General features: G+C 33.6%; 1 long non-coding RNA gene across 3 annotated transcripts; it reads left to right on the top strand.

Annotated features, from left to right (window-relative positions):
* The first annotated feature begins 417 nt into the window (after positions 1-417).
* On the top strand, positions 418-2,188 carry LOC108862142 (uncharacterized). 3 transcript variants are annotated; one of them, XR_008936503.1, is made up of 6 exons: positions 418-620; positions 714-826; positions 923-968; positions 1,198-1,261; positions 1,578-1,651; positions 2,052-2,188. It is a non-coding gene; the product is annotated as an uncharacterized LOC108862142 (long non-coding RNA). The 3 variants fall into 3 exon arrangements; XR_008936502.1 differs by having other exon boundaries at positions 422-620; positions 926-968; positions 1,223-1,261; XR_008936501.1 differs by having other exon boundaries at positions 423-620; positions 926-968.
* The last annotated feature ends 6,322 nt before the right edge of the window (positions 2,189-8,510 follow it).

The following is an 8,510-nucleotide window of genomic DNA, read 5'->3' as shown; positions in this document are numbered from 1 at the left end:
TAATTAATAATAATGTATACATACTATCATATTATTAACTACATATATCTATATTTTGAAAAAGTTAATGTAAAATATGAAAATATATATATTTTTTAAATATAAATTGGCCTTTCTACTGTATTTTATCTTATATATATTTATATTTTTAATGGTCATTTGAAAATGTTTTAGTAAATATGTTTTTTTTTAAATGTGTTTATATTTGAATTAAAAATTGATATAGTTCAATATAATTTTTTGTAATATGAATTAAATTTTTAAGTTTTGATTTATTATAAATTTATAATAAATTTAGGTGTTGAGAAAAACAAAATATATTTTAGGTCATTAAATTGGGTTTTTATATTAAAGCTGGCCCATATAGGTTGTCATAGTATATTGGATTTATCTATATCTTAATACTGTTAGCCCAATATTTTTTTTTTCCGGGAAAAAAAACAGAAAGGTAATGAAACGACTTTTCTTTTTCGATGGACTTCTAATTCTCAGATATTTTTTCCTCTTCGCCGAACACTATTTCATGTCAATCGATCGAGGAAACTGGAGAAATATATCTATGGAAGAAGATATAAGAAATCAGTTGGATCTCTACTTCTGCAGTCTCTTCTGTGATCAAGGTTAGTTTTTTATCCGAGTTTATTTTAATTCATACGATTAAGTTATTTTAATCGATTGAAGTTGTTTTTCTTATTTGCATATGATGGATCAAGTTTCCTCTGACCAAAAGATGAAATCAGACAGTGGGAATGCGGCTTAGTTAAAGCAGATATAGGTTCGATTCCATGTAATGAATCAATTGAAGTTCGATTTGATATACTGTTCGGTAATCAATCACAATAAACTCCTCTTTTAGTTAATTGTCCTCACTGATGGTACTTCTTCTATCGATTTTTTATATGTGTTTCTGATATTGATTTAGCAGAAAGAAGAATCAGAAAAAACAAAGTCACGGCAGGAGTAGACAGGTATTAGACAGAGCATTATATATATTCAGTTTATATACTTGCATATATGGATAACCAAACTTTATTGATGCTAAAGATTGACAATGAGATTGTTTCTGTTTCTGATGTATAATGTTCATATAATCTTTTATGTTCATATAAGATGTAATATAGATAGTTGTAGGTTAAGCAATAAACTTTATTGATGCTAAAGATTTACAAATATATGTTTCTGTTTCTGATGTAATAGAGAAATCTCTCTATTTCTTACTTAGTGAGTGCAGGCACTCATCAATAAAGACATGCTCGAGGAGGTGAGTTGTTCTTTTCAAATTTTTATTTTATATCCTCAAAAAATATGATTTCAGACTATAAAGAAAACTATGTTATGGTTTCTGTAATCCAGAATTAATAAGAAAGAGCAAAAAGAATGAATTGTTGATAAGTATCACTTGCTGAAACGTTTTTAATGTTAGATTACATGAATATTATTTAGTTTTGAGATACACTACTGCTAGCATTGTGAGTTGTATTTGTTTTTTAGAAATACCTCTCTTCTTAATCAATATATTTCTCTTATCTAATGGAAATAATGAGACTGTTTTCTTTGGTCTGCTTGATTAATTGAAGTTTTGGAGAACAAAAAGACGTCAGCTGAACAAAATTTAGACAATGCACTGGCCATCAAAGAGGAGCAAAACACGGTTAGTTATTTGTTTAGAAGAAAGAAAAGTAGAAACATGTAGGATTAGTAAATAGGTTATGCTATTTTCTACACCATACTGCCAAGATCTTTACATGATTCAATGATGCATGAAGAGCTTTGACATGAACTCGCCATTCGTCTTTATAAGGGTTGAGATCGTTGATGAAAACCATCTTTCTTTGGATAGTCATGTTTGTTTTGGGAGTTGTCAATGGATGTTAGGTTCCTCTACTGTCGGTATATATAGAGAGGTGAATAATCTAGGTTATTCAAACCTATTGTGTGTTATGATATTGTGCGGATATTCTCTCAGCTGAAACATTTATAGGATATCATATCTTTTAAAAATATTTTAGATCGTAATATCTTTTTTGTTATATTTGTGTGCGCTGATTTAGATAACTATTTATGGAGGCTTGGAGAAGAAAAAGACGTGGGAAGGAAGTTGACCTCAAAAAGTTAAGGTAGTAATATTTTGTATCAGATTGCAACCGAGATTATAGCTTGTTAATTCAAACACTTTAGATTTTTATGATATTTTTAGGAATCAAGCGAGTAATCAGTTTGTATTTAATTGTTCGGTTACTTCTACAAGTTGGTTAGAGCACAAACGGGATAAGTTAACCGATAACTAATTAAAAATAATGATTTCGAGTTTGGTATCCTTATGTCCAAACACATTTCATTAAGAATCATATCCTTGTATCCAAACATCTCCATTTTGTACTACAACTTTAATAATATAGACTAGATTTTGACCCGCGCTTCGAAAGCGCGGGTATTAGTTTTTACTTTTATGAAATATATTATTTTTTTGTAGATATTGAATGTATTTATCTTAGTGAAATTTTTTTTATAATAAATTTGACACATAGATTGTTTATGGTAAATTGTGTGTTTCTCTGGCTTTGTTTTATTCCCTTTTCAATCAACATATTTATTTGACTTGTTGTTAAAATAAATGATTTTAGAACGCAACTGTACAATACTTTTACATTGATATTTTGTTTAAACAATGTGACTTATTACTATATTAATTAAATATTTACATTGTAATTAAAACTAAATTTTGACTCGCACGCCCGTGTGGATGTATATTTCAAAAATATATTGCTATTTATTTTTTATGTCAATATCAAAGCTGGATAAAAAATTCAAATCTGAAGAACCGAACCGATCACGATCCGAAAGAGTAATACCAAACCCGAACCAAAATTGATTAAATATCCAAATTATTCAAAATTTTGATATTTAGACAACTGAAACCATAACCAATTCGAACCAAAGTATTTTAAATATCAAAATGTATCCGAAAAATATTTATACACTTATATATATTAGTTATTTTTAATTTTAATGTATATTAAAAACACCCAGAACATATATGATATTCTTAGGTTGGTTTAAATATTTGAAAATATATAAAATAGTCAAATATAAATATCTAACATAGTGAAGGTACACTCAAAACACCAAAAATATTTAAAATAATTATTGATTTTAATCCTAAATTTAGACCAAACCAATTTATATGTTAAGTTTACGTATTCTGACATATGTTATTCAGATTTATATACAATATATTATTTTATTTATAGATTTTAAGAAATTCAAATTATATAATGAATTTTTAAAAAAAATTAAATGGGTTATCCGAACCCGAAGTGAACCCGCAAAGATATGAATATAATTTGAACTTAAATTTAGAAATATCTGAATGGGACTGAAATCTTTGATCTCAGAAATCCAAAACCCAAGCAGATCTGAAACGAACCCGAATAGATACATGAACGCCCAACCCTAGTCATAATTCGAACTTAAATTTAGAAATATATGAATGGGGCTGAAATCTTTGACCCTGGAAACCCGAAACTCAAACATATCCTAAACGAACCAGAATGGATACTTGAACGCCCAGCCCTAGTCACTATTATGTATCATATATATGTCATCATATAATTAATTGTATTGGTCCATCATATAAATAATAGAATAGCCCTTCGACGTCAGAAAAAAAAATTGGTCCATCATATAAATAATCATATAAGTAATAGTATTTTATATGTACAATCTTATAAATAATCATATATATTATATTCTTACAGTTTAATGTGAAATATAAAATCATAATTTAAATTGGTATATAAAATTAATCTTTTTGTTGTATATTTCTTATATATATATTGAAAACATTTTTTAATAATGGTTATTGGAATATATTTTAGTAAAACTAAATTTTTGAATATGTGCATATTTTAAATCAATTTTTGATATAAATCAACTTTAAATAATTATTTTGATTTGAAATATGTATATAAAATTTAAATTTTATTTTATGATTATTTTAGACAAAACAATGTTTTTAGGTAATTAGATTAGTCCATTTTGTATATTTTAAAACTGATATAATGGATTTCAATTTTTTATTAATAACATAAGCCATTATTTTCTTCTTCTTGACATAATTTTATCCATGTTTCAAAGTTTCAATTTTTTGCATTAGTTTTCTATGAATTATTATTAATTTTATCATATTTTTTTTGAAACTTGAACTCTTGAAATTTTTATATTTGACTAAACTAAATAAGGTAATAATACTGTTTTAAAAAATTGTTTTATATAATATACTATTTATATTTCAGTTTATGTTTTTATTTTCACCATAAAGAATTATAAATAAAAAGAATTGTAAATATAGTGACAGAATTGTAAATAAAAAAAATACAGAAAGAAGGTTATTTAATTTGTTATAAAAACAATGGCTAAATGTTTAAATAAAAAGAAGTATTAAATATGTTATTCATGTTTCTAAGCAATTCTCATTTATTATTAATTTATTGAAAATACAATGGCTAAATATGTAAATAAAAAAAGTACACATCTCTACTATCCATGTTGCCAAACATATTTCATTTATTCCACTATCCTTGTTTCCAAACATCTCCAATTTGTACTTCAACTTTAATAATTTAGATTAAGGACACAAGAAAAAAGCGTAATTCTTACGGCTTTAACCATTTTCTCGGTGTCCCTTTCTGAAACAAAACGATAAAAACAACCGACACGCAATCAAAACACTCACCGGCTATTGCCCGTTTCATTACATCTACATCAACCCCTTTTCTTTTGTTACCGTTCTGTTTTTAAAAACCTCCCAACTCTTCCTACTCTGTTCCAACTCTCTCTCTCTCTCTCTGATTCCATCTCATTCCTTATCATCTCTCTCTCATTTCATATTATCTTTTAATATGATAACTACTATGTATATTAGATAAGTCCTAATATTATTGGGATAATGATGTAATTACTTAGACTTCGTAGAAGATTAGGATTATCTCGGATGTATATATACAGGCTATTTGGCCATACTCAATGAGGACGGAATACAATTACAAACTATCATATGGTATCAGAGCCTAAGATTCTTTGACCTAGTTTTTTTTCTTCTTCTCTCTCTATCGTGCTTCTTCATAGAAAGCATGGCAGAAACTACTTCTGCAATAACTTCTACTACTACTCCGGCTGTTACTAGCGTCGACTTATCTCCGTACTACCTCCATCCGTCAGATAATCCTGGCGCTCTCATCACCTCCGTTCTGCTTCGTGGTGATAACTACTCCGAGTGGGCTACAGAGCTGTCCAACTCTATCCAAGCCAAACGGAAGCTCGGGTTTCTTAATGGTTCTTTACCAAAGCCAGAAACAGAACCTGATCTTTCTAGATGGCTTGCTACGAACTCCATGCTTGTGGGTTGGATAAGGACATCTATTGATCCTAAGATACGTTCTACTGTCACCTTTGTACCCGATGCTCATAAGCTTTGGGAAACTCTTCAGCGACGCTTCTCTGTTCGTAATGGTGTTAGGATCCATCAACTACGCGATGCTATTGGATCTTGTCAACAAAACGGACAAAGTGTCATTGATTATTATGGAAGGCTTACAAAACTATGGGAAGAACTTGACAATCTCAAAACTACTCCTTCCTGCACATGTGAAGCTTCGACCGAGATAGAGAAAGAACGAGAGGAGATTCGTGTGCACAAGTTTCTCTTTGGACTAGACGAGTCTCGCTTCCGCACCATACGTTCTCAGATCATTGACGAAGATCCCCTTCCAGACTTGAATAATGTATACTCACGTGTGGTTCGAGAGGAACAACACAACAATACAGCTCGGACTGCAGAGCTTAAAACAGAGGCCGTGGGGTTCTCTGCTCAAGCTGAAACATCTACCCATGAAACGAGTCAGGCTGCTGCAACAATTTCTACACGTTCTCGTGATCCAAATAGATTTTGTACTCATTGTTCTAGAAAAGGACATGACAAATCAGAATGTTTCTTGCTACATGGGTATCCGGAGTGGTGGTATGAGCAACAAAGATCAACCAACTCTTCTGGATCAGGACATCGAGGACGTGGTGGTCGTCTCTCTGCTGGAAGTCGGGGTCGTGGTCGCAGTAATTCTACACGAGCTACTGCAAACAATACAACATCCTCGGCGCCTATAAGCAACGACCAGATTGCTCAGATTATTCAACTGCTTCAATCTACTCAACAACAGTCTAACATCTCGACTGAAAAGTTGGCTGGTAAAACTATATTTAATGATGTGATTATTGATACAGGCGCCTCACATCATATGACAGGAAACCTGTCTCTACTAACCAATGTCGTTGACATTCTCCCTTCGTCAATCAAGTTCCCTGATGGACGTTACTCGAAAGCACAGAAAAAGGGCACTATTATTCTTAGTCAAAACTATTACTTGACTGATGTGCTTTATGTCCCTGATTTTAACTGCACTTTGATCTCAGTTTCTTGCCTACTTAAACAAACAGGGTGCATAGCCATCTTTACTGATACTTTGTGTGTGTTGCAGGACCGTTTTACGAAGACCCTGATTGGAACGGGTGAAGAACGAGAGGGGGTTTATTATTTCACGGGAGTCAGAGCTGCTAGTGTTCATCGTGCTGCGTCTAGGAATGCTTCTACCTCAGAACTATGGCATCGGCGACTAGGACATCCCTCCTTTAGAGTTTTATCTTCTTTACCGCTTTTAGATAACCTTAGTTTTGATCCTGAGCAAGCAGCATCTTGTGAGATTTGTTTTCGGGCCAAACAAACCCGTTGTGTTTTTAACAATAGTTCTAATAAAGCTTCTTCACCTTTCTCTTTGATACATTGCGATGTATGGGGTCCTTACCGTACTTCTTCTTCCTGTGGAGCTAAATATTTTCTAACAATTGTTGATGACTACTCTAGAGCCGTATGGATATATTTGATGTTGGAAAAGTCGGAGGTTGCAGAACTCTTGAAACAATTCTTTTCACTCTGTGAACGACAATTTGGTAAAAAGGTGCAAAAGGTACGATCCGATAATGGCACAGAGTTCTTGGTTCTTCGGAAATACTTCAAGGAACATGGCATTGAGCATCAGACTTCCTGCGTGGACACACCACAACAGAATGGACGTGTTGAACGGAAGCATCGTCACATACTTAACATTGCTCGTGCCTGCCTGTTTCAAGCTCGTCTTCCTCCCTCGTTTTGGGGTGAAAGTATACTCACTGCTGCACACTTGATCAATCACACACCGTCTCAACTACTAGATGGCAAATCGCCATATGAGCTTCTCTTCAATAAAAAGCCCGACTATGATCAACTAAGAGTCTTCGGTTGCCTCTGCTATGCGCATCATCGGCCCAGAGATAAAGACAAGTTCAGTGATCGGAGTCGTAAATGCATTTTTGTTGGTTACCCCTACGGCAAGAAAGCTTGGAAACTTTATGATCTCACTACAAAGGAATTTTTCTCTAGCAGGGATGTTGTGTTTTCAGAATCAAAGTTCCCTGGTGTTGACTCAGATGAGTCTGTTCTTCCTCCTACTAACTACTATGATGCTTCTATCGAGGATTGGTTGTTACCGGCTCCTTCATCAAGGGGGAGTTCCTCACTCAACCAACCTGTTTCTTCTACTGATCAGACTGCCTTGCCGTCCTCTGTATCAATACCTACTCCTATTCCACCTCCTTCTGGATCACCTGAGCAGCCTGCTATCTCTCCTATTCCGTCGTCCTTACCTGAAAGTACAGCTCCTACTAGTTCTGAGGAGCCTCCATCTTCTGAACCAACTTCGCCTCCATCTTCGTCTTCTGTACCTTTGGAACTTACTGATCCATCGTCTCCTGTTACTCCGGGTTTACCTGAGATTCTTGGTCGCGGGTTGCGTCATAAGACGCCTTCTGTACTTCTCAAGGACTATGTGACTCACTCTGTTCTCATGAATAATAAACCCTCTCACGATCTCTCCTTACCTGATCATGGTCCTCTACAAACGGTCTCAGGTAACACTCCTTACCCCATCTCCAGTTATGTATCTAACCACGTGTTTTCAGAATCCCACAGAGCATATCTCGCAGCTATCATCAATGATGAGGTTCCTCGATCTTTCAAAGAAGCTGTTAAACTTAAAGTCTGGAATGATGCGATGGGTAAGGAAGTTGATGCTTTTGAAGAAACTAATACATGGGATATCACAACTCTGCCTCCAGGAAGAAAAGCACTCGGGAACATGTGGCTTTACTCCAACAAGTATCTCGCTAATGGCAAAATTGAGCGACGTAAGGCGCGTCTTGTTGTTCTGGGCAATAACCAGAAAGAAGGTGAAGACTTCACCGAAACATTTGCGCCTGTCGCTAAGCTATCTACGGTCCGTATTATTCTCAAACTTGCTGCTGCGAAAGGTTGGCTTGTTCATCAGATGGATGTACAAAATGCATTCTTACACGGAGACCTTGAAGAAGAAATTTATATGAAGCTTCCTCAAGGGTACACTTGCTCCGATCCTACTAAAGTA

Source organism: Raphanus sativus, chromosome 7 (genome assembly GCF_000801105.2).
Source record: "Raphanus sativus cultivar WK10039 chromosome 7, ASM80110v3, whole genome shotgun sequence".
Lineage (NCBI taxonomy): Eukaryota > Viridiplantae > Streptophyta > Magnoliopsida > Brassicales > Brassicaceae > Raphanus > Raphanus sativus.
Note: the sequence above shows the minus strand (reverse complement) of the source record. Positions and strands in the feature narration are given on the sequence as shown.